The sequence below is a fragment of the Aphelocoma coerulescens genome, chromosome 7 (genome assembly GCF_041296385.1).
Source record: "Aphelocoma coerulescens isolate FSJ_1873_10779 chromosome 7, UR_Acoe_1.0, whole genome shotgun sequence".
Classification (NCBI taxonomy): domain Eukaryota; kingdom Metazoa; phylum Chordata; class Aves; order Passeriformes; family Corvidae; genus Aphelocoma; species Aphelocoma coerulescens.
The window spans coordinates 20,529,338-20,555,670 of record NC_091021.1 but is presented as its reverse complement, the minus strand read 5'-3'; the positions used below and the strand labels follow the sequence as shown (position 1 = coordinate 20,555,670).

At 35.8% G+C, this 26,333-nt stretch overlaps 1 protein-coding gene across 2 annotated transcripts in view; it reads left to right on the top strand.

Annotated features, from left to right (window-relative positions):
• B3GALT1 (beta-1,3-galactosyltransferase 1) overlaps positions 1-26,333 on the top strand; it is a 185,724-nt gene that overhangs the window by 115,184 nt on the left and 44,207 nt on the right. Inside the window, exons 4-6 of one of the 2 annotated variants that reach the window (XR_011151962.1) lie at positions 18,107-18,211; positions 18,359-18,410; positions 21,724-22,289. The gene's annotated coding sequence lies outside the window, so the exon portion shown is untranslated. Of the gene's footprint in view, positions 1-18,106; positions 18,212-18,358; positions 18,411-21,723; positions 22,290-26,333 lie in introns of those variants that run through there. The other variant, XM_069020768.1, reaches the window with a different exon arrangement.

The window sequence follows — 26,333 nt, the reverse complement described above, 5'->3', positions numbered from 1 at the left end:
GATATATTTGGGGACTGAGGCAAAAAAGGTGTAAAGTTCATCCACCTTCTTTCTGTTCAGTGTAGGAATGTTATAATTCAACAGTGAAAAGATTAGCATTTGGGAATTAGTAGATAAGATAAAACTTGCCATGCACTCTAGACATCAGTTTCTGTTACCCAGAATTGAAAAGCTTTTATCTCATCCTTTGTTGCAGTCAGAAGAGGTGATTGCTTCTCGTGCTCAATAACAGTGGAATGGGTCCAGGAATAGATTAAATTGAAGCCCTTTTTTTTTTTTCCTGGTCATACATGTTTAAAAGCAGAGTTTACAGTTTCCTGTTCACACATTCTATGTATATTTCAGAACCTAGTCTCGTAATGAACATTACATGTACTAGGTTTTCAGGCACAAGATTTTCCATTAAGAAAGGAATTTTGATCACAGTCCATTGCAAGAGATGAAAAATAATGGAACAGTTTTTTCAGCGATAGAATTCTAGTTCACTAATAACAACATGCATCCTTTCAATTAAACACCAAATTCATCCAGCCCTACCATGACATTCACAGGCATAACAGCAGTACGAATGTACAGTAAGATCTCAAATAGTACTGCCATTTTCTTCTTAAACACTGTAGAGACATGAAACCCAAAGCTTAGACATTAATGGTACACATTAATCCAGAAATCTAAACGATCTTAAAAATAGGAAGATAAAAAAAGCATAAGAAAGTAAACCTTTCAAAAAATCTTTTCGGGGACTGGAATGGAATAAATGCTTCTGGAAGTTGAGAAAAAAGTAGTTCTCAAAGACATGTGGTAAACTACCATTTATCATTCTCTCTAAATGTGTGATATAGATGTATGGCTGATAACACATTTTACTCTCAGTGGTATACAAACTGGGATCTGAAAGTAATACAGTCATTTATAAAACCAGCATATGTCCTTGTGGGAAGAAATATCCTCTCAATACTGCATTTTGGCTTTATTGCATATAAAAATGTGAGAAAAGCACAAAAATCTACCAGTTATTGATAATCATAGATGAATTAATGGATTCCCAAACTATAAGTCCTGTGACTTTCCCAAGGAATGTTATTTTAGTATTCATTAATTTTTGTAGAACTCCAATTCCTGGATAGTTTATTCCAGTAAGACATGTCAGAAATTCTACTGATAAACATTGTCATGGAAAAAACATCATTTTTATTTACTTATGTGCAGTGTGTGACTCCAGTAATGGAATAATTCTACTTTTTGCTTAAAAGTGTATTTTAGCGTAATAAATATTAATATATATATATTCCTAATTTTCAGAATGATTTCTCACAAAAACTTTATAAACAACGAGAAATCATTGTGCCACAGGTGTGTACTCATTGCATTTACAGGTAACTAATTAAAAGCCAAGAAAGCCTAAAGAAGCTTCCTATAACGCTAAAGTTCCATTTTCCCTGCAATGACCTTCAACCAATAAATATGACCATATTCACTCAGTAGCATGTAAGTAGGGTATAACCACTTATGATGGTTAGGGACCCTCCAAGGATGGTAATCCAGCAGCAGCATTTACCCCTTTGGCATGAAAGCCCAAGTGCACTGGAAGTAAGACAGCCAAAACCAGTCTGGACATGGTCAGGGACAAACAGCTCTAGGTGGCCCTGAGTTTACCTCCAGAGATCCCTTCCAACCTCAACTATTGTGAGATTCTGTGAAAATGGGAGCTGTAAACCCCTCTTGTTAAAGCACAGTGAAATATGCAGCTGTTACTACCAGAAATTGGTACCTCACTATATGTGGCACTTCAAAAATGAGAGCTTGGGCCACGCTCTTCTCATTCACTAGCTGTGACTATGCAGTTTGTCCCAGCTACCTGTGTGCAATCCAACCCAGGATCCAGCAAACACCTGGGGATATGCTTACCTTCAGCTATATAAATAGTCCAGCACAGTCAACCAGCACTTTTCTATATTTGAAGGCAAATACAGCCTTTCATTTATTTTATATCAACGCCTTAAGAGCAGTGTGGTGCTTAGGATTTATGATTTACTAGAGTTTATTACTCTTGTGAGCAGTATCTGCATTTTGAACTCAGAACCTGTCATGTTAAAATAACAAAACAAGTGAGAAGAAATCACATACCTACTATGAGTGATTCCAAAGTCAGCACATGAGCTCAACAGTAAATTTGTGGAAATGATTAATAATTTACTTGCCATTTATAATTTACTTGAGATTTTTTTTCCTTTTTTACTTACTGATGAAACGTCTATGAGTGGATCACAATTTTCTCATATTTATTATTCATTACAACTATTTGCTGAATAATTTCTGCACAGTTCCTCTTTTGTAGCTCAATCCCATTGTGAATGTTTATTATTCAAAATTTAGTCTGTGAAACTAATTAAGCCATGTATTAGACTTTGTTCAGTGTTTGCACGAACATTATTCTTATAACCAGTATGAATTCTCCAAATAGCCTCCTCTCCAGTATGAACTTAAATTGTATTATTCTGTGAACACTCCTGTAAAGTTTCTTTGCTAAAACATCCATAAAAAGCAAACAGCATGAAATAAATTAATTTTAAAATCTGTACAAATATTAAGGGTTATTTTTTCTTCAGGACCAACTAAGCCTACCAATAAAAGTACAATCTCAATTATTGACCTGCTCAAATGACCAAACAAGATCTTATTCTTCTCCTCATAGTCAAAATAAGGAACACTGTAGTAACAAAAGCAGATGCCTTTTTTTTCTTGCATGTTCCTTGTACCCAGTTTTTCCAAGTATTCCAAGCACTGCTTGAAGCAATATGGCAATCATTTGTTTAATTGCTACATCATTGCAGGGTGAGTCTAAAACTGCTAGGGTTTTAGTGGGAAGAAGATGATGGAAAATGTACAAAAGTGTACAATGTACACATCACACACCTCTTCCAGAGCCCCAGAGTTTTCACATAACTGACCTCCAAGGGTTTGTACAGATTCCCATCACATGCCAAGAACTTAAAGCCTTTTCGCTTTGTTTTTCTGGATTTATTACAGATTTTTAAGACTTGGCTCATATCTTCTTGCATACATTTATTTGCTCATATCTTCAGCCTTCTTGCAGTCTGAAGGACCCAAGAATTTTTTTAAAACGTGAATTTAGCGGCTGGGACTTTAAGGTAAACACCAGGTATTGAGAGATGTGCAATGAATACAAGAGACCTGCCACTGTTAAAAGGCAGTAGTGTTGCAGAGCTCCTTCACAAATTTGAGAGGGGTAAAAGATTTGCCTAGCTGCACACAGCCACCCAGCAAAACACATCAAATTACTGCTCAGGACTGTAGCATTAAGAATTAGAACTGAAATAATATCAAAATGATACTCACAAAAACCTTTCTGCAGAGGGATGAATTTGACACGACTCACCCCTCAATGGTTAACTTAATCTGAACTCAAAGGCAGTAATACTATTAATACTAGTAATGATCTGATTCAAAATTCAGTGATTTCTAGAATTAATAGTTCCACTGGATTCCAAAGAAATCATTCAGAATTTGTCTCTTTGAGAAACAACTCTTAAAAAATGTACAAATGAAAAACAAGTTTTCTAAATTTTGCTCCATTTCCACTAGTGGATACTAAGACAATTTAGCCATATCTTCCTTTCCAGGACAGAGCTCACATTTTCTCATGGTTATTTTTTAGTTACATTCTCTTACCACTGTGCTTTGATCTTTGTGTTAGTGCCACTCTTGTTTACAAAATGGGAATGGTGCAGTTGGAAAAGTGGTTTACAATGAAAAAGCACTTGAAGCACAGTACTGATTCAGAATAGTGGAAAAATACAGTAATTAGAATGCATTTTAACCAGAAAAAAAACAAAAAAAAAACCAAAACCAAAAAAAAAAAAAAAAAAAAAAAAAAAAAAAAAAAAAAAAAACAGGAGGGAAAAGCTGGATTTTTTTTTTTTTGTCAAAAACTATTTTGGGATATTTTTGTATTAATTTTACACATTTTACATATTCTGTAGCCATTCTCTCTCCCCCAGTAATATGAATAATTATTCTAGGATCATTACTCTTCACATCTCCAAACAGTTAATGCTTTTTTCCAGCTGGAAATCTATGCACTGGTTACATTTTTTATTATCTCTTCAGAGGTATACTGCATGTAGACAATTTTTGGGTCTTTTTCCTTCCAGGGTCTTTTTCCTTTCCTTCCTTCTCACCTTAGGAGCTGAGATTTTCCCTTTCTTATGTGTTATCTTGGTGTGGATGAAACCTCAGACAATAGCACACAAGGCATTCCCAGAGGGAACTGGAATACATTTCATGTCATTGGGCTAGCCACAGTTAAGAAACTACAGGCTGCTAGTGAAAGCTACATTATAAACTATTCCATGCCCTTTGCTGCAATTTGTGAAATTTCAAAATTTTTACAGCCTCATTAAGGAAGCTTCTTGTCTAACATAGGTGTCTTCAACTCAATTTTGATGTCAGCTCCTGAGCCATAGCAAGGTACCACCACAGCAACTTCACTTTAAATTGTGCTGTCATTGGGTTTAATGTTCCTACCACATTTTTTAAGACACTGAATTCCAGTGAATCTTGCAATGAATTTCCGAGATGCCATGAAGAAACACATCACTTTCACTATTTAAGCAAAAAGAAAGCTTTAGTGAGTGCCTGTGTAAGATCAAGAAAAATGCTTAAATTACTTTATACGGTTGCCCTTTAAACTAAAAGAAAAATAACCAAAATGGATTTCTAGTACAAATATAGATATTTGGTTACAAGATGTCAGAGCTTACATCTCCTTTCCAAATACATTATACACTATAGGTACCTGATGGCCTATTAGCTCAAACTTCTTAAGGTGCCCTTGCTGACCAGTTCATGTCATTAAGCAGTGGAGATGAAGTACTGAAAGCTAAATACATATCCTGTGATTTTTCCCTTTGGTCCTATTTATGGTTCCCTTTAGAAATACAGGAGTTAGCTGTGAAAACTGCTACTTTTGAAATAAATTCCAGTGGTCCAGTGATTTGAACCTCCTTGAGGTGTGTTTTTATCCGTGTTGCCAGGATAGGTTCATCAGGACAATCTGTATCTGTCAGCAGTTCTTCAAAAACCTTTTAGTAAGCCTGCAATAGCACTGCCACAGAGATGTACATAAGTGACACTGATTATAGAAAGAAAATTCTACCCAGCTTACTTCCAATTGCTGGCGAATAATACACACAGAATTAATGTGCATACTTCATTGGAAGAAAGAAGAATTGTATTTTATTTATTAGGAATCCCAGACATTTGGAACTTTCATCTTCCAGGACAGAGTTATTTTTCCTTGGGTTATGAAAATAGTTTTGCAACCAGTTATATGTTTTTAATTTTGCAGTCTTCTTTCCTGAACATTAAAGCAAGCTCCATGAAGTTAAAAAAACCTAATAACATCTAACTGGCTAATACCGCTGCATGTCTATAATTGTGTGTCACCTTGCAACACTACATTGTCTAAATGTTTTCTTTTTCCTTTTGGCAATCTACTTAATAATTCCAAGCACAGCTGATGAAAGATTACTTCTAGAGAAATACTTCTTATTACAATATTGTACAGAAAATAAAAATTCTTATTCAGATGTACACAATATTTTGCTGAAAGACATTTAATATTAGTTTAGAACCTTTGTACTGACAGTTGCTCAGCAGGACAAAATCTCTCCATTTGATTAGAGTCTTCAGGCAGTCTCATGAAAATTGTTACTGAGAAAGAGTAATTAGGGTTCTCCCTCCCTTTCACCTTCAGTAATGGGTTTATCTAAATATGCAAGGAGGCTTACTTTTAATGGTTTTAATCTACATATATATAGAGGGGGGTTAAAACTACAGGTCCCTTTTAACCCAAACTATTCTATGATTCTATGATTTATGAAGGGTATGGTTATGTTAATACAAAAACTGATGAAGGATAAATACAAAACAAAACCACCAAGTTTTATAAAACTAAGTAGTTGCATAAAACTGAAAAATAGCAGAAATTCTGAATGATAGTTTGAAAGACACTGTTGGTAAAACAGCTGCTTCAGGGTGCAGTTCAGTATGATTTGCTGACTTGTTTTTGCTAACACCATCTCTATTTAGCTGTAATAAATGACTGATTATAGCACTGTGTCACGTGAAAAGGGGAGACTTTCTCTACCCTTAGTGTGGGGAGATTTACTCGACTCGACTCAGAGGATGAAAGCCAGCTGTGTAGAGAATGACCTTGATGTTTGTAATCCCACTTTCCTTTGCTACAGAATGAAAGAAGGTCTAGGTCTTATGCTAAAGAAAGTAGAGCAGAGAACTGAATTGGCTTAAATTCTGCCGCTGCTTCCTGCATGAACCCAAGCACACTGGTGCAGTCAAAACTGCTGTGTATTCTGAGCACACAGTCTGGCACACAAACACTTAGGTTTGCAGAAGTTTTAAGAATTCATAAGTACAAGTTAAGTGACTTGACTTGCTAGTATTAAAAACTCCAGCTCTGGACAAATATTAAAAATTGTGTTCTTTGAGAAAGAAGGCAATGATTATTCTGCATTAGTCACCCAAACTGGTCTTTGCTTTGAGGATATATTATTGTGCCATAGTACCATGCTGTAAAACAGAAATAATAATAAACACTAATTTCACAAGAGTATTATAAAAGGGAGACACTAACATTTGTCGTTTTGATGGAGCCCATCAGTCTTATGAGGAAATCAATAGTGTCATATTCAGAGAAAGATTTGAATGCTGCAGTGAGCCAGGGGGCCACACACTGAATGAAGCACATCTTTAAATGACATATTTGCAAACTGTCTGTTAAATGAGTACTATCCATCTTGTGACCTGAATGAGGCAGGCAGGGAAAGGGTTGGAGAAAAATAGAGTGTTCTCACATAATTAAAGTCAGTATCATAATACAACACATTTCAGCCCAAATACTTTAAAAGTTTGGCTAAGCTCCTAGCAACAGAATGAAAACTGTTCCAATGAGAAGTTCTGGGAACTGTAAATATAGCCTTGTTTCCTGTCTTAGATCTAACATACTGTTATTACAAAAATCCTCATAAAACTAATTAAACACTTTGCGAACTAACACAAGAACAATTTGGAATAGCATTCCAATAGTGGAAGATCAAATCCTTCAAAAGGCTTTGTTTATGCTGTAAGAATTTTGAGACAGGCATTCTCTTTTGAATGAGAGCTACTTAGTTATTTTCTATGCAAGAAAAAAAATAGGAAAGAAAAAATCTTATATTGACAAGATCTGTTCATGATTTGAGCGTGGTATAATCACTCAAGATTATGACCTCAGAGTCAGTGTGGTTTAATTAGTATTTAAGTGCATGTACTTTAGCTACATTTAATTACAATCCCAGATTCCTATCTATTATCTGACAGATGATTGCTACTATTTGGCATTCAAACAGCTTCCAAAAAATAGGAAGTGAAAAACCCACTAAGAATAACAATTAGTGATACAGCATGCTGTTACACAAAACAAGCCTACAGTAAATGCTAGATCTCATAAACACACATATATAAAGACTTAGTCATCAAAGTATTAAAGCAAAAGAAAGCCCTAAACTGAGTTATGTTTTGTGTTTTCTCTTTGTTTAGATGATGATCTCACATTTCAGTTACACAGACTAGAAGCTTGTGTGGTAGTACCCATGAGACCCTAGTATCACAGATAAATCTAAAGAATCAGAACCTTCAGATATATATTTCTAAGGATAAACCTGAGCACTGCATCCATACTGATACTATACAATATACTATATGCTGCCAGGCTTTGCAATATTGCAAAGTTATTGCAAAGTGTTATTGCCTCCTTTGGTAATATTGAAGAATTCCATCAGTTCAATTGATATCCAAAACAGCCACAATGATGTTTGCAATTAAAAAGTGATTCTGCAGTTGAGCTCTTCTTGCCTCCAACTTAATAGGATTTTGCCTAACTTCTGAAAAAGGAAATAAAAAAGGACAAATACACAAGAAGCGATCTAGTACCCCTAAAGATCTGATTGTTACCACTTCAGGGCATGTTGATTTACCTCAGCATTGAGAATTTGTTTGTTGTCTTTTCCTCCATCTGCTCATATTATATAATCTATTTTTAATGTTGACACATTTACATTTTAAAACAACCCAGAGACACATCTTTACGTATATAGCTTGCTAAATGAGAATAAAATTCAAACTAAAATGCATCACCTATTTCTGCTGACACCCAAAGTATGTACTCCTTTCCCTTAGTTCTCTGAAACTCTTCCCTTGGATTTATAAATCCTGTCACTTTTTTGGTGTAACAGACCATATTGTCACCATAATTTGTGATTCTTAAAAATCTCACACTATTTACAAGGTTATTTGTCTTAGGTTTACAGATCCTTCAATCAAACATGTATACGAGCAAGTCTTAATCTCTTTTGGTTGTAAATTAAAAGTGCACTTTTAGGTGTTAAAGGGCTTAGAGATTATATTTTTAAGGCCAAAATACCTAAAGTTATAAAAAACCTGAATGAGTAAACACCATTAACAGGGATTGACAGAACAGTATACAACAATAACGTGAAGAAAGTGTTAAATTACTTATACAGAAATTTCATCAAAGTCTCTGCTCAACTTCCTGTTTTGTTTAATAGATGAGAAATCTAGTTAGGATGTTCCTAAGTCAAGAACTGGACAAATCCTGGAACGCTAGAGTGTGAGAAATAGTATTGCCAGTAAGGGAGCTAAGTGAGCAAAACCCTCAGTGGGATTGCACTGCAAGGGGGAGCTCTAGGAGTAAGAGCAGGAATCAGGGGCTAAGAATCAGGGATAATAAGCAAGCCACATGGACAAGGTACAGTAACATGCAGTGTGAGTAAAACAAAAGCAACCTGCTGAGTGTCCCAGAGCAATGAGTGCAATTTGCTCCCGTGTCTGATGGGTAGGCAGCTATCAGTCAGCCTGACACCAGTCTTCAATCCTGGAAGACCAGTTACATGCAGGTGACATCTGTAGCTGAGTACTGAAAAAAAGACTACATGAATGTCCATCTGAATTTTATAAGCATAGGACAATTTCCATGCACAAGTATAACATGAACACTTAAAATATCTTAGATAGTGCTATGTCGTTAAGCAGCCTGATTAGGTCATTGAGAGCTTTGAGTTGACAGTGATCTCAGCCCATCATTATTTTCTGTGTTTTTAGCCTGGTCTTCATTTCAGAGACAGATTTTAGTGAGATCCTCAACTTTCTCCCTATATATAGACATATTTCTTGAAAGAAGCAGCACTTGATATGTGTGAAAGCAAATATGTGGCTGTCGACAGTTTATTTTATATACCATAGCAGAAAAATTGTCTGCAATGTCTGTGTGAACCCATTAGCACAGAGCTAGATGAGGTATTACACTTCATCTGCAGCTGAAAATTCTGTCTGTTGACAGAAAAGGGGCAGAGGGACAGGGGAAATACAGACAGGCAATAGATATAAAGAGACAGACGTTTAATAGCAAGTATATCAGAAAAAAAAGGGTATGAAATACATTTGATGCAGGTGAAAGATGTCAGCTTATTGCTTTTTATTTATAGACCTGCATAGAAGTGTACAGTGCTTTGTCATAAAAAAATTAAATTGATGCAGATAGCTCAAGGAGTAGACACGTGAAATCAGAATTGGCATATAGAGAGTAGTAGAATGAGTTAAATTATTGTGGAATAGGGACTGTTTTATTCTCTGGTTATCACAACAAAAATGCAATGAATTATATGAATTATTCTGAAGAAATATCCAGTGTCTTGCTAATGAGATTTAAAGTGTCATTATACAATGTAAGGTGTTCAAACAGGAATTAGTGATAAGCAGATAAGTCTTAGGGGAAAAAAGAAGTGCAAGACTAGAAAACACATAATAGCAAAAGCCACACACAGACCTATTTGAATAAGAGATCTAATACCCTAAGAAAAAATTATTTCCTGAAAAGATGTCGTCTCAAAGACCAACCTTTTCTATAAACTACAGAAAAGATAAAACACAAACAGAACTTCTTGAACTTCAGTTAATTTCTGCTCCCAAAATACACCTTAAAGGTATCAGAATCCACAAACATTATCTCAGAATATATCTTTCATGTTTGTACACACTTAATTGTTCTGGATGATACAAGACTATTTTATTTACTTCATTAATACTTGAGTTCTACTAAGGAATTGAATGTTGTAAGGATTCAAAGATTCAAGAGCAGTTGAACGGACTGATTGAGATCTAAATCTAAAACAATGCTCAGCTAGCGCAATATCTGATATTCAGACCAAAAAATTATGATTACCCAACATGCAAGTGCTCTTTGGGTTGCCACCACCTATGATCTTTGTAGAAAGGAAGTAAGTTCTGTGAAGATTGAAGTAAGAGAATGAATGTGGTAATTTTCTGTGAAGTTAATTATAGCGAAATTACTTGTTTATTTTGTTTTTCTGTAAAATTAGCACAAGGCTTGTATAAGCATAATGGATACATGTATTGTGCCTATAAATTCTCATTCATATGGGATAGACCACTATAGCAATGCTTTGAAGTTAACGAGCCTTCTCAGTTCATTACAGATAAAAATACTGAGTTTCCACCTTCAAATGAAATGAATAACTGTCAGCTGTGTAAACAAGTTTTGAATTTAATTTCTGGTACCACGGAAGCAGCAACAGCAATTTCTTTTCATACATTTGATATACAGAGACAGGCAGCAAACACTAACTCTTCAAAAACTTCCCAAAATGGTTTTAATTACTTTTCTAATTTTTTTTTTAAATGAAGACTTATGACAGTAACACATAGCAGAGATTATTTGTACTTCCAGCACTGTGAAGCAGTAATGGTTTATTCTTTTTGTACTTGATAGGATGAGCATTATTTACAAATCTAAATGATTCTGAATTTTGAAAGTATTTCATAAAGTAGCAAAATGATGTTTTAGATGGGATGCATAAGAGAATAAATACTCTCGGAAAACAGAAAATTTGAGAATATTTCTAATGGGAACACTTTCACCTGACAGAAATAATATAACATATTTTCCCAAAGGACAAGGAGTTATTTTTACCTGTTTTTCTTCTTACAGAATCATAAAAATAAATACTTTAAGATCATCAAGTCTAACCATCAAGCTATCACTGCCAAGTCCACCACTAAACCTTAAGTGCCACATCTACATATTTTACATACATCCACGGATGGTGACTAAACCACTTCAATGGACAGCCTGTTCCAGTGCTTGATAACCCTTTTGATGAAGAAATTTTTCCTAATATCCAATCTAAACCTCCCCTAGCACAACCGGAGACCATTTCCTCTTTCAATCAGCACTGATTAAATGCAAATTCTAATACTCCGCACCACACACCTTCCACATAACTAAAAAAGTGTCAAACACTTCCCATTTGCTGCTGTCATTTAACATAAAAATTTATGAGGCATCTGACAATAGCTCACTAGATCACATTTACATGGATAACTCGGTCTGCATGGGCCAAGAAGGACTGAATTAATGAATGGACTGAATTAATGAATCTACTGTTGCTTCACAAGTCTGCCACTAAAGGGATCATCTGCAAATGCAGAAGCAGGGACTGGGAGATGCATTGGCTGCAGTTGCTGATGACTCCCTCCTCTGTAGTCTCAAGAAGGTAATCTTGCTCAGGTCAGAGTGCTTGATCCATGTTCCTGGGAATGACTCAGGACATAAGCAATAAGACAGCATGTGTGCACACTTAGGGTTTTCTTTCTCCTCTGTCCCAATTTCATTCCCAGAAGTGCTGTGCTTATGAAAGGCACAGCATGAGAAACCATAAGAGACTTACATCTTCTCTGCACAAACAAACACAGTCTGGGTGGCAGCAATGAAGCAAAAGCTTCCCTAGGGCATACACTAGGATTATCAACAAGGGAGGACTACTTCTGGATTAAAGCTTTGGCCCGCTGTCATCTATGGCAAAACTCCCACTGAAGTCAGTGTAGCCAGGATTTCACGTCTGTTGCAGCAATTTTGACTCCCTGCCTGTTCTGCCTTGGGACTTCCAGCCAGCACAAAAAGGATCTTAACAGTGCCAGAAGCTTTTGTGTTATGAACTGCAGCAGAAGTCCTGAAACCCTTCACATAAACAACAAAATACTCATCAGCCTTAAGAAATTTAAGACACTGCCAAGCTCCAGGGGATTCAAACCTGCATACACAAGTATGACGTTTCACATTGGCACACCATGCTGAAACACCCGTATCCTGTTTAAGTGCCTTTTTTTTTTTTTTTCTTTTTATGAAAGTGTTATGGCAGAAAATTCATGTTTTGATTGAACACAGAGCAAGAAGCAAGCTAAATTATATACTCAATACAAATCTCATGCAATAATGATGAAAGTGTAAAATGACTGTAACAAAAGCAGACACTTCATGAAGTAAAGTCTCCTCTAAATTCAGTATGTGTAGGCAATACAGAGAAAATGGAAATGCATTAAAAAAAGATGAAACTGTAGATCAGACTGGCCAAAAGTCTTAATGAGACTGTAAAATATTATGATAAATCTCTGTTTAAAATATACTCGGCCTTTGTCACTGCGTATAAAACAGATAGAAACTTAGCAAGATGTCAGGAACATAATTGTAAGTCAAGCTGCCATGGAATTACAGTGCTCAAAAAACACAAAAAGCCAGTTCTGAGTTCCTGACACGATAAATTTTTGCTGACTTCAGCACAAAGCAAAAATAACTCAAATAATTGTAGGCTGCAGGACTAGACCTTGGTCATTATTTCATCTAAACACAGAAGAGCTTTAGTTTAGTGAGGATGGCATGAACTTTGCAATGAACACCTATTTAAAAAGTAGTCAAAATTCTGCTGCTGCTGCTACTGCTACTCAATGAAGAAGCAACCACTTCATCTCAGGCAGCATACAGATGCCCTACTTACAATACGTTAACAGTCCCTACAAAAGAAATGGATATTTATAGTTGGATTTATTAGACTTACACTGACATGTAAAGACACACACACAATATGCTATTATATTAGTTTAGATTAATTTAAGGTGTTGGGTTTTTTTTCCTAACTCTGAGTCCATATTTTAATAGCTTTTAAAAAAAGGTTTAAACTTTAGAATGGGGTATATTTAGAATTCCATTCAGCTTTGCAAGGAAAATAAAAAGGCTGCAATTCAAGATCTTCTAGGAATAAAATTTCTCCTGAAATACATGACATTTCCAAATGGAAATACCATCAGAACAAACAAACACTTGAGATGCAATTCTAGCTCTACAGAAATATCTACAGAAAGTAGAAACAACAAAGCATTTCATTCTAAAAGTTTTAAGCATAGCCACTGGTTTTTAGTTCTTCATCAACAGTTCATTAGTCCTTAGCTGTAAGTATAGCAATTAAGATAGTGCTCAGAACTGTTTTATGCTTGCTTAAAAATATTACTGCTGAAGCTTACTGAACTACTCTGGCTTGAGTAAATGCATGGCAAAAATAAAGCTTTGGAACACCTGCTTTCCAATGCAAGGACACACAATGGCATATGATCTTCCACCTTTCCTTTTAGATGGAGTCAAGGGAATAAAGTCACACAAATATCTGTGAAAGACAGCTAGTACTAAATATGTCATACATTAGGCATCATCCTTTGCAGTGATAAATTCTTTAGCAAGCTACATGTCTGGGGGAAGAAAAGGGCTGGGGAAAATGAATGTGCCTTAAACATCATCTACATTGTTCTGATGAGATATTTAGTTATACATCCCTCTCCTATTGCTAAGAAGGAGGATGCATCATGATAGCCATTCTGCAGAACATTCATCATCAGAAAATCAGGTTCCTTACAAAGCTTCTTTGCTTAACATTTTCCTATTTGTGTCTGTACCCAGTATTTTGTATTTATAGGAAATTTTATATACATAAATTTTTAAAGTATCCAAGGAAAAAAACATGAGTTATTATTCTGCTAAAATAGTTGTCTAAAGGCAGAAAAAAGTATTGTCAGATATTCAGAACTGGATATTTTAAAAATTATTTCATCCAGAGGTGGTCCTTTACTAACCATATACAAACAACTAGGTACTTTGATTCCTGTTTCTATCATTTTAAATTATTAACACTTGACTGTTAGAGCTAAATATTCAGAAAAATATCTTCAGACTCTCCATCCTATTTCTTCTTCAGTGTTCTGGAAATCTTTCTGGATACTGTCCCTACATTCCGTCTCTTCACACAAAAAGCTTTACATTCCATGTTTTCTGATTAATTGCTGTGATTTTTTTCATGTGACTATTTAGTGAGAAATTTTAAAAAAAGTATGGGGGATCATGGAATCAGAGTCTGGAACAAAAGAAGTCAGACAGGTGTTAATCTTCAGGAAACCCCTCAACCCTTTTCCACTTGAATTATTTTTTTTCCTATGTGTTCCTTTGGTTTTTTTGCTATGCTGTCTATAATAATCATTGTTCTGTCTTCAGACTAAGTTTCTTTATACCTTCATTTACACTTTTCTTCATCATATTCCTGTTCATCTAAGTTTATTTTTCATTGTATGGACCTAACCACCTCCTCTCAGCTTGTCCCTACATTCACTCAAGCCCATGCCCAGTGATCTAAACTAGCTTTGACCATTGACTTAAAAATTTTTACACTTGCCTCAAGCCTTTATACCTCCATGTTTCCCCTCATAAAGAAGTTTCAATCTCAATAATCTCAACAGGAACCATCAGTGAAAGGAGAAAAAGTGCTTGCCCAGTGCCTAGATTTTTTTTTTTTTTTTAATATTTTGGAATAAGTAACTAAGAATAGTGAGAATGTCAAAGATATAACAGAAATGGTGTTAACACCAACAAATACCTTGAACTTTAATTTTTACTTAACAGGGAAATAATAAAGTAGAACCAGACTAAAGTAACTTACTTGAAAGGTTTTTCATTATTTCAAAATGTAATACCTACAACTTAAATATAAAATTCTAATTCCATATGCAGAATTGAATCTGCTGTTCAGTTAACTTACTTACAAGTCCCTTACACTAATTCATACATATTGCATACACATGGTGAACAGAATACATTTGTTTCAACTGTTGGATTACCTGATGAAGCTCAGCTTGACTACAAATGATTGGATGCCTGACAAAAATACAGGAAGAAACTCTTTAGGAAGAGTAATTCCTTATATGGTAATTTTGCTGGACACTCAACTCTTGACAGATGCCCCAAAACCAGTGAATACTGGGCATTTATTCCCATCTGTACTTGTAAGAAGATTATGACCTTTCATTTGCCACGTGTGCCCCACAGCTGTTTCACCACTGCCTGGCATTACCTTAATAAGCTGAAGTGTACGAGCCGAACAGTGTAACCAAACCCCCAAGGGTGGGAGCTCCAGGAAACACTTAAACCAGCACACCATCTTTCACTGTGGGTAGAAACAAGATCAAGTACTTGAGTTTTGACCACTTTAGAGAGTTTTCCTCTTTGCTGCAACTTAGATTTGCCTTAGTCCATGGGTAACAGTCTTCAGCACATGGTAGCTGAGGTCTGCCTGGAGGTCTTTAACAAAGAGCCCTCTTCTCTGCACTGCATATGCATCCTTACTGCCTATATATCAGGGCAAGAAGTCCCACACTTTGTCATCAGCAAGAGCATTGTGCAAGATTGCTGTCTCTTCTAAAAGCATTCCCTCCAGGGAATTCAAAATGATCAGGCAGTTTGAGAAAAGGCAATCTCATCCTGGGCTGAATACAAATAAAATACATAAATGAAATTGCACATCACTTAAACTTACTGATGAGAAGTATTGACAGCAGCACAGCCTTTTCCCTTTCCCAGGATTCTTCGAGTCTAACTTATATACACCAAAATAATTACACTGCTCTTCTATACTGGTTATCAAGATGCTTCTGACACTACACACTGTCAGATTTCAAGGGGCTGAAGGGTTATCTGTTGGGGCAGACTCATTAGTGGCCATTACATCTAATAGGGATTGAATAGTTACTACTGCATGTTCTGCAAGGATGTTTGTTTTCAAAAGTATTACAGCAGTAAATCATAAATTCAAGTCTGAGTTTAACTGTAAAGCAATTCTATGCTTCTAGAATTAATAAGTTGTAATTCCTTTCCATCTTTAAATTACAAAAATCAGAAATAGTTTCTCACTCTTTTGACCCTGGTCAAGATTTTAAACTGTCTCTTTTGGATCAATAGCTTAAGAATGCTGTGCAGTTTACAGTTTATCTCCTACCTGCTTAAAGGAAATACTTCACACTTATTTTATTCAAAACTCAGACTGGAAAGTGAGAGATGAGTTATGAAACCAAGGCAAACCATCTTGCATCATTTTTATCCCACCACACTCCTTCTGAACTATTTACCCAATTCGTAGGCTACATCCCAATCCAACAGAGATTTGCTTAATGGGGAGAGAAGATGCATTTTGAACAGGATTTGTTGATGGCTGAAGAGTGTAGCCAAGCCTCTCAGCATGGATAACAGCTGGCCCTACAATGCTCACCTTGAATACGGCAGTATTGGGAAGGTAATCTACAAACAGGTAGCAAAGGCAAAAACTTCAGGGTTTACCACATTAATCTCCAAATTGCATTAAATAGATTGATGGGCAAAGCCTGACCAATCTTTTTACATATGATCACAAACCACCATATTTTAGTTACATTTTATTATAAAAAGTAATCATTTGAACCCCTATTTTTTTTAAATTAGAAAATTAGCAGATTTTTTTTAAATGTGAATTTTTAATTCAAACTATTCACAGGAAAATTCAAAAGGAAGTGTGATAAAAATCTGACAGAAAACCAATTCCAAGATACTCAATTTACAGACTTTTTCAGATTTCTGCCTTTGTTGCAACAAAATATAATACCAATTTCATACAGTGCCTCTAGGCATAAAACTCCTTGATATAAATTCAACAAGAAAGAGAGCAATTACACATTCTGACCTGTATTTCTTCATTTCTCATGTATTTCTAATACAAGGGTGATTTCTATTTGCATTTTACAATTTTCTGAGTCTGCTAATTGTAAGACATTCTAAAATAAATGTAAATTGTCTGGATGGACACCATCCAATTTCTAATGGACAGGTGTTCATATAAAAATTCAACAGTATCATCGACAAGCTAGCAGTAACTGATAGGGTGAGGGGTAGAGAGAAATTATTTGGCTCTCAACTGAACTTCCTGTTTAACCACAGGGATGATCAAATTAGGCCAAGGTCAAGTATGTGAAAGAGCAGCTGCACCATGCAGCAAACAAGGACTACTGGTGTATCAATATATATAGTAAAAATGTTTTGCTTTTCTAAACCACCATTTCATGTCTTGCAATTCAAAGCTGCTGCAGGAGAAAGTGGCCTCCTGTACTCTCAGCCTTTTTTCTGGGCTCTGTAGATTCAGCTCCTTCCCAGGCTGCTTGAAGCCTTGTGGCAGAGCAGTCCCTTAGCACTCACTGCATCACTTCAGTAGCCCACCTCTTGTCCACAAGGAAAACATTAAAGCTGTCCAACGTAGCAACTAATACCCAACTAATCTTCCCCCTACGGGATGAGAGATTAAATCTCCCTGGCAGAATGAAATGACTGGACTGGGGGTGACTTTCTTATCCACAGAAACTTATTCTCAGATGTCACTCATTTAGAACCCTTATTAACTACTACAAACAGATGCTTTCAACACACAGTGGTTCTGGGACCTGTAGTGCTTTGGCTTAATAATCTATGATTTTCCTGTTTCAGTAAATGAAAATAAATTGATTTATGGCAGTTAATGCACAGGTACTGAAAATGGCAGCTGCAGTTTTTTTGATACCCATCTGTCCTCCTCTTATTCCATCTGCTTCCTTCACTCATTGCACTGGAATTCAGCTTCACAAAATGCAGTCCAAACTCTTTCATGTAGCACAGTGTAAGTTACCTAGTTACCCAGCTAAAAGACATTTTCAAAATAAATCACTCTCCTTGTACTCTGTAGAAGGCAACAGACATAGATTTTATGGTTAATAAATGTCTGAGCAATGTTTTTTTCAACAAAATACACAACTTTTGGTAAATTTCATGTGATTTCAGATGGTGCACTTGAAAATATTACCATAAAGGCTCATCATTTTAAACAATTATCGATTACACCGTGGGGATTTTTCACCAATTCCACTTGATGCTGCTTTTAAAATGGTAAGTACCTACATAACTCTATGACTTATAGATGGGTTAGATCTTTATCGATAATACAACAGTATAGATGAACACTAATATATAATTTCATTTGATTATGTAGCTTTTATTAAACTGTGTTGACTGACTTTTTTTATTCTTCAACAGTTCTTTGGCCTGTTAATGATTAAAGATTTGGATTTCACTTTTTACACTAAATGTAAGTGTTTAACAGGAAAAGAAAACCTAAGAAAGCACTCTCTCTCCTTACAATCCAAAATGGAAGATACAATATAAAGGCTGAAATGAATTTATTGAGAAATTTTGAATAGCACAAATACAAAAGCTAATGCTAAAACCCATTTTTTCTACAGGATACTATAAATAAAGGATATTTCCATTATTATCCCATATTTAAGGCAGTGTGGTACATGAGGTCAATTGAAGGTTGAGGAGGGAGGTTGCTGTTGCTCTCTAAAAGGGCTCACACTTTAAATATCTCAGTGTTCATGTTGTCTTTTATTTCTACACTAATGTGGTACTTTGAATACCTACACGCCTTAAATGCTTTGGTTTATGTATTTACCACTTCATTATTGACATCACATTAAAATGGAATAGTTACATTTTATTTGCACTACAAAGGTCTTTTAACTGATACTGAATTTATACAAAATAGAATATTGAACACTAGCATACAGAACACAGTGCACAAGAACATGCATTTAGACACACAACTTTGTGATCAGGGTGATAGCACTTCTATTTATCATTTAATTTTTTTTTTTAATTACACACATTATTTTACTAAAAATTCAGTAGCATAGCTGCCTGAAAGAATTGTATTGAGTCAAAAACAATAAACTACTTTACCTCTTGAGATACAGAAGTGTTTATAACATAAGGAAACTTAAAAATATGTAATAAGAATTTAGGTTTGAAATTTTTTTCCAAGATGAAAAATAGAAACAAATCCTGGTAATAACACTTTGTAAAACAGAACTTTCATATTGCAGATCCATTATCATGATTTGGGTGACTAAAAAATGAGGATTGCAATTCTTTTAATCTTTATGTGTGTTTAAATACATAAAAGCCATTTTTTCCTTTCTATGCCAGAGTTTGAAGTACTTACAAATGAAAGCAAAAAACCAAACTGCTGGTATTAACCATACAGAGAAAAAAAAAAAAAAGTCGGTCTACCTCCTGTGGCCCTTTAAAAACCATTAATAATTAAGCATTTGCATAAGAATAAAGCAAGAAAACTCTTACATGCAAAAACATATATCTTTTAGACATCTGCAAGCTACTTATCTTGATCTGTTCCATAAATAGAAACTAATTACAGAGAGTCTGAAATCAAGACAATGCCCTAGAAAATAAGAGGCAATCATTTTAAAATATACTCAAAATGGTGTGAGTAAATCTGTATCATACAGATTCATATTTAACACATAGATCTTTTTTGGTCTAACCTTCCTCCTTTTACAAGAAATGGTTAAGCTTCTACTAATTCCATTAAAAGCACCATCGGCCTTGATGCATTCTTTCTCCAGTAATATTTCCTGCCCTGCAGAGTATCAATATTAACTGTGAATGGCAGAACTGTAAAGGCTCTAGTGAAAAAAAGCATTCAGTCCTCTGAATTAATGCCTGAGCTCTGACTTCTAAGCAAAGACAGAGATCAGCAAGTCAGCTGCTGCTCATATTGCTTTCTTATTCATAATTGAAAAACCAGGGGCTTGGGGAGTCCTTAGCAACCTAATCCATTGCTTCTCAGGAATTTTATGTAAGTTTTCTTTTAATATAACTTTATTCTCCCGCTTTTGTTATAAATATAACTTCAGAAACAAGTTTGATCCAAGGCTAAATTTCAAACCCCAAAACTGATACAATATAGGGGCCAGCAGCAAAGTTGAAATTTCAAATATGCTGAGTCAATCCTGCCAAGGTGGGTGTTAGGGCTTCTCAGTTTCAAAGGGCACCTCAGCTGCTGTATTTGGACAGTAATATTACCCAGTCACTGCAGAAGTGCATATCAAGCTGTTTCTTAGAGCAAATAGCAACTCTTTATCAGCAAAAGGAGGCTGGCAAAGGACAAAATAGAAAGCCCTTCAGCCACTCGGAGCTGGAGACGTGAGTCAGGAACATTATTTTCTTTGGGAGCTGGGAGGAAGTGGTGGTTTCATGGATCCACTGAAGTCGGCCAAGTTAAAAGTTGCATGCTGGATTTCACAAAATGAAGCACAACCATGGCCTTTATTTTTAGACATCTGTGCTAAAGGAAGGGAGATTAAGATGCCTGAAATGATTATTCTTCACAGGCAGGTCACTCAGAAATCCGATCTGTATGATTGCAGACACTTGTAAACATTGATTCACCAGGATACAGCACTAAGCTATAACTCAGTTTTAGTGCTTTGCAGCAACCCAGCAGTCAAAAACCATGTCCCATTGAGAACAGTGTACAAAGTGACAATTTGCTGTGCTGCTTTAGCTTTACAAAGTCATAATGGGAAGAAATACCTTTAGGATTGCCTTAAACTACCATCTGTCCAGAAAAAGGCAAAATACATTAATTGACATACAACACTTTGCCAGCCAGTAGCAGCAGTAAGCATTATCCCTTTCCCCTACCCTTCACCTTAAAAGGGACTACTCTAAATCCCTTCAGTTTTGGTATATACATTTTCTGTGACAAAAATAAACTGAAGCAACTGAACACACAACAGTGTGCAAAAAAGCACAGCCCAGGGTGCAATACACAACAACCCAGTGCACATGTTCTGTTTGCTGTATATTGCTATCCTGAAGTGTAGAATATTTGCACAAATATAGGAAACCCTCAATGGCAGCAACAGGCAGCACTTTCAGCCTAGATCAGTCCTAGTCTGTGCCTTCAGAGACCTATTTCACACCAGCTGGACATTAACCTCAACAGCATTGACCTGAGTTTCAAATAAATCACACATTTTTAGTCCTAACTTCCTGATTCACAGTCCAATGGTACTAGCACTTTGGTCTACCTTAAAGCAAGGGCAAAATGAATTATGTAGCTATGTCTACGTGGAGGTACTGGGCATGGTAAAGGAGGAATGCAGAGTGATCATTTAAAGCTAAAGCTTTAAAATTAGATCACAGAAAATGCATTTAAATAGTTACAGCAGCAATTATTTAACTTCCCACTACTCAGCACTACAAGACCACAACCTGAAAATTTATTCTATGACTTTTGGTTTGTAGACAGGTGCTGAACTACAGGTTTTTAGCTTTCATGGTTAGCTGATCAGAACATGCTTTTCATTCATTCTTGGTTTTTAGACTTTATTGTTAATGCAGGAAATCTGCATAATACTGAAAGCTGAGATTCAAATAGATGGAACTTAATCTCAAAGTAGCAGGGCTTGTTGCAGTTTTTGGTATTTTTCTAGTATTTAATTAACTAAAAACTTTGCTTCAGAATTTTAGTTCTCTGACAAATAATTTCATTAACACAGAATTATGATTGTCTGTGGTGTCTCATGTTCTTCCAGAAGGCTGACTTCAGAAACATACAAACTTTGGAGGGGGTGAGTGACAAGAAGGAAAGAAACTGAAACAACCTTAGCTTACACTACCAAAAGCAAAATTCTCTGTTCAAGTTCAAACTAAACGGCATCTTGGAGGTGAGAATAGAACAGTAATCACATAAAGCAAGTTGTGTGAATGATGACTTGGGGAACCTGGCAAAGAAAAAGAGGAGAATCCTCAAGGCAGGAGATGCACCAAACCAACTATCTGCATTACTTCAAAGAAAAAATGGAAAATGTTGACAATGTGTTCACATAGGCTTTTGAAAGACAGGAAAATAAATTGGAAGGATTAAATAGGATTTATCAGTCATCAGAGGGATATGTAATTTTCTTTTTCCCCTTTCCACCTTTTGCACCATCAAGTTCAGTAGGTCAGTTTTTACCTTCTCAAAGTTATGAACAGCAGTCCACATGCCACGAGCATGGCAAAAGTTACTCGGCTGTGCCTGGTCTCTCTGCTACTGAATAATTTAATGTAATCAGTGTATTAAAGAATAAACCCAATACAGTTTTCACGACATCAACTTGAGGAGCAGTTATGTATGTATATGGTTGGGTTAGCCCTCTGTAGAGGGCCATAGGTCCAGCATGAAGCTCTTCAGCTTGCTAGGCAGACAAAACCAAATTGCACTGATCCTCAGCTCAATATAATGGTAATGCCTCCATTGCAGAGCAAAGAGATGACATTTCACTTTATTCAAGTGTCATATCTTCTAGAAAGAAACAGCATTTCCTTGGTTTATTTATACAAGTTCAGAGGACATAGCCATACATACAAAATGAGCACTGACTGCTGCTATATGTTAAGGATAACTGCAGAAATGTACAAGACAGAACCATAGGCCCAGTTCTCAGTAACGTCAAGGCTGCATATTCATCCATGACAACCACTGGTGGTACACTGAAATACACCATGCTAATGGCCAGTCTGTTACTTTCCTTATTGTGCCAAAGCACTTACAGGCAACACACAACTGCTTGGTAGCTCACATGGGAACTTTTGATCTCTTCTGGTCAGGCTAGGACAGCAACCCACCTCTATTTGCTACATTAATTCTTTGTCTGTTGACTTTACCACTTCTTTTCAGACACTGTACAAGTTTTAGCTGGGACAGAGCTAGTTTTCTTCATAGCAGTTTGCATGGTGCTGTGTTTTGAACTTGTGGCCAGAGCAGTGCTGACAGCATAAGGCTATCTGGTCATATGTCAGAATTTTGTTGCATAGATGTGGATGATTTTGACAATCAGTGTACAAAAAAAACGAAGCTTAGGACCCAGAGGGTATACTTTCAAAGCTTAAAACAAGAGGTACACTCAGTAATCCTTTTAATGAATAGTAGGATGAGTTTATACACCACTCACAAGTGGATTTCAAAAGGTTCCACATTTAGAGAAAACTTAGGAAACAGATGAAATAAAAAAAAAAAAAAAGAACTACAAACTAGCAACATGTCAAGCAGTGATCAAGCAGTGATTACTCCTTTCTATCATTTACACACAACATTTTGCCAGCCAGTAGCAGTCATAAACCATTATCCCTTTGCCCCACCCTGCACCTTAAAAGGGATTATTCTACATCCCCATCTATTAATGTGTAAGCTGCTCAACAGTACTTTTATGTCTTTGTTGGAATTAATGCTGCTGGAAAGTAGTAATTCTAGGGCAGATTTTATTGTTTTGGCTACTAACATAGAAATGTTCCTGTCCTGCTGAATCTTCTATTTCTTCTTCCCATGTTGTAAAAACCAGCACCCTGATATCGCTATAAAAGATACAACACAGCATAACTGTGTCCTCTGCATTAAAGACAGGGTAATGAAATGTAGGACCAGCATTTCTCTGACAGTGCTTGCACATCTTCTGGTTGCCAAGCTACAAAATACATTCAAATTTTGGGGGTTTTAATTTATGAAAGCATTTTTTTGGGAAAATTTCCAAACAAACATCTGTGTATGAGACGTTTTGTTTGTTTATAGAACAGACGCTACATCATGAGGATCAAACTTATCCACTTCATCTCTCACTGGCAATCTAAAAAGCTCTGCAAGTTTAGTAGTTACCTGCGGATTTGCATTTCTTATCTCTTTAATCTGGGCAAAAGGACCATAAAATGCATCAGGTAAAGGCAGCTTTCACAGTTACTAAGCTAGACCATCTTATTAGGAAACAAATCATAAGCACAAGTTCATTCCAAACAAGCTGTAAAAGTTTCCATACAAAATCGATTTCGGCCCAAGTAAACACTGAAGAAAGATTATGTTCAAAAAGTCAACTCTGCATCAGCTCAGACATAAATTAGTTGACATACCTTCCAGGTGTATTGCATATCCACCACATCCAGATGAATTTTTGCAGGCTAAGATATGTTGAACTATTAACTGTTTTCACTTAGAAGAATATGCATCAGCAATATCTGATAAAGCATTTGAAGCAAACTAATGGAAGCAAAAATTGGACACATGACTAATTCACTTTTTACTTCGTCTTGGACCAAATACTATGGTGAAATTAATTGCACAGGACTACTGCTGCTGTTAATTTTCAGCAAATAATGAGCATTTCTACCATCACCCACTGGTAAATATTTCAAAATCCAAACACAAGCAAAACCAATTATTTCCTTACATACATAATAGAAATCCTATTTATAGAAAAATTCTAGAAAAAACAAAAATGATAATTTAAACCAATTCAACATTGACACTCAAAAGACACATTTTAGATGTAGTAATAACCATACATCATTCAACCTTTTCAGTTTTATGGATAAAAGTGCAATTGAATGCTTTTAATTCTATGCAGATGGTTATTTTTATTCCAGTAAAGCTAGCATGAAAATGGTCCAACAGAACTTATATCTTCTAGTTTATTCCATAATTATCTACGTGTTGCAAAGGCACAACACCATAACTTATGAATATTCATGACAGGTATGAAATGAACCTTAATCACAGTGTTCTAATGTCTCCTATTATGTAAGCTCAAAGCTGAAATCCAAAGCCTAAGTATTTTGGACAGTGCAAGACAATGATCCTGAAACACAAAAATAAATTGCATTTGGATTAATACCTACCCAATTACACAACAATCTTGATGTAATACCATCAAAAGATATATTCTCCCCTAGAGGATCAACAAATGGTCCAGGAAATTTAAAAGTGTCTCATTTAAAAAAAAAAAGTTTGACAATTCCATTTTAATTCTTGGTGCATTTGTTGTAGTTCTGAATGCACAGTGTATCTACAGCATCTCTGGATGAAATAACCAAAGGGCAGAACAGCAACAAACTCACAGGTGGCTGCCCAAGCAGAACCCTGCTTCAAACTCCCATCCAGGTAGCAAACACTGCACAGTGGCCAAGTATGGGCATTACCTTTCACCAGTTATTCCCTCAGTTTCAAGCTCCCTTTAATTAAGTAAATATGCAGTGCACAAATTGCTTATTTCCAGTGTGCTGTGAGAGTTACATTGTTTCAATCTCTATTCAAAGAACTGAAGCTACCAAGTCAGTACTTCAGACCACATGAGCCCTTCTTGCCATGACAGGGAAATGGCTTAAGCTCATATCCCAGGTCTAATATTTCTGAAGAAGAAAACAGAATCTGACATATTAGCTTTAAAGGGACTGACTAGAACTATAGAATTGAAATTGCATCAGGGCATGTTAGGCAAGGAAGGAAAACACTTTCCACTACAGTGACTGAACATGCTGAAGGTCATGCTGAGACACCTTCGTGAGCAGTGAGATTAGGAATGGGAAGCATTTAACATCTTTCATCTGTTTTGACTTGCCTGATTACCTTGATATAAAATTTTTTGTTTGCTATTTTCTAATTTCAAACTTACAATGATACTTCATGTCTCCAAAAAGCCAAAATTCCTGATTTGCACAGATAGATTATTAATTGTTCAGAAAGGCGTTGGAAATCTTAAGGTCTGCACAGGCTTCTTGACCCAAAAATTGAGTTAGTATCACACAAGTCACTAATGGAACAGTGACTCAGAACAGAAGTATTGATTAAAAATAGCTTGATAACATTGTGGTCAACCATCATGCATATATGTCCTACCTCAGGGTAGCTTCTGGCAGATGCTTGGTCATGTTTACTGGAAAGGTATAATTTTTTTACATTTAGGTATATTCCTATTTTGCAAATAGACTAGGAAAAGAGATTAAGGGAATTTCTTTGTAAATCTAAAGGAACATAAACCAACTAGAATTGTTGTAGAACACTTTCAGAGGAATGCAATCTGCAAATCATTTAAGTGCACACTAGTCAATACCTGCAATGATATAATCATCTTTTTATTTACTTCAGAGCTATGTCAACATGAGGTTTCATTTTACTGCACACGTATGCAGTTAAAAATTTCAGGTTTTGTACACATTATTGGAGAAAAGGTCTTTCTTTCATTCCATATGTAGCATCAAGGTATTATAATTTGAAAGCTCTGTTTGTCTAAAGAGACCACCTGGAGCCTTATATTGTCATTATAATGTCATCCCATAGCACATTTCTTGTACCTCGTGCATTTATTGTACATGTTAGTGCATAAGTAGCTCATGCAGA